We start from the raw sequence: 1410 nt of genomic DNA, 5'->3' as shown, positions 1-1410 counted from the left end.
TGTTTTTTTTTTTTTTTAAACGGAACTGAACCTAACTGAACCTAAGTGAGTGAGTTGTCTTATTCATGTTCTAACCTAACCTAACCTATCCAAACCTTTTAAAACTAGTTTGGATAACTTTAGACCTAAGCCCACCGGCAACTACGACTAACTAAACACTGATCTAGCTATCTGGCTTTCATCAGTTTATCAACAGCAGCATAACTAGTATTAAAATAGTAATGAGTTTTTAACGCAAAGAACCTGTTGAGCAACATAAGGAGAGAGGTTGAAAAGGCAATTAGAAGTGAGATGCGTGAACTTAATGAGTCTTTGCAGTTTCATAGCGCAAAATTAGACGAGGTAGTGGGGTGTATTGATGCTTAAACAAACCATTAGAAACCTCGAGAAGAAAAATGTGGAATTAACGAATAAAAATAATAACCTTGAAACACGTGTTGGAGCCCTCGAGCAACAACTACAGGAATTGGAGCAAGAAAAGCTTATTGATTGTGTAGAAATAGCAAATGTCCCCTATCAGAGTATGGATGCGGATATCAAATTAGTAGAAAAGGTGGCATTAAAGCTACAACAGTCAATAGAAGGAATAAAAAGCTTACTTAGACTACAAGTGAGGAAAGATCAACCTCCTAATATTAAAGTGGAGCTACAGGACGAAAATACTCAAGTAAAATGGATAATGGCTGCTAAAAACATTAAAACTACGGTAGCGGATATTTGCCCCTCAGAGAAAAATAATAAGGATATAGTTTATATCAATGAAGCAATGACGAAAACTAACAAAAAAATATTGTGGATGGCAAAGCAAGAGTTGAAAACCAATCAGAGATTCAAGTACGTATGGTTCAAAAAAGGTTTCGTTAAGGCACGCAAAGATGACGACTCAAAAACATATACGATAAAAACGATGGCAGATTTAAATGGCCTTATCAACATTAAAAATAAAGGCCCCAATTCTTAAGTTACTCTTACATCACTCTTAAACAAGTTAAATAGCTACGCTTCAATATGGACAGTGCACTTAATAATATTTATGAATTATCAGACTGTTTAAACATTAACGAATTTCTTGGTAGTATTCCGAATATGAATGTAAGCTTAGTGTGTATACATTTTAACATCAGATCCATTATAAAAAACTTGAACTCGCTTGAACAGTGTATATTTACTTCAAAGAAGTGTATCGATGTTATTATTCTCACAGAGGCTAATATCTCTGATAATATAAGTTGCCTATATCATATGAATGGTTACCAAATGTTCACAGCTTTAAGAAAGTCAAGAAGTGGTGGTGGCATTATCATCTACGTAAGTAACAAACATAAATGCACCATAACAAATGTAACATCTAAAAGCTTTGAAAACATATTACTTACTATAACCACTACATCTAACTACACTGCGAACATT

General features: G+C 33.9%; 1 pseudogene; it reads left to right on the top strand.

Annotated features, from left to right (window-relative positions):
* Positions 1 to 291: 291 nt before the first annotated feature.
* On the top strand, positions 292 to 961 carry LOC120636564 (annotated as a pseudogene).
* The last annotated feature ends 449 nt before the right edge of the window (positions 962 to 1410 follow it).

The sequence above is a fragment of the Pararge aegeria genome, chromosome 1 (assembly GCF_905163445.1).
Source record: "Pararge aegeria chromosome 1, ilParAegt1.1, whole genome shotgun sequence".
In the NCBI taxonomy this organism is placed as follows: Eukaryota; Metazoa; Arthropoda; class Insecta; order Lepidoptera; family Nymphalidae; genus Pararge; species Pararge aegeria.
Note: the sequence above shows the minus strand (reverse complement) of the source record. Positions and strands in the feature narration are given on the sequence as shown.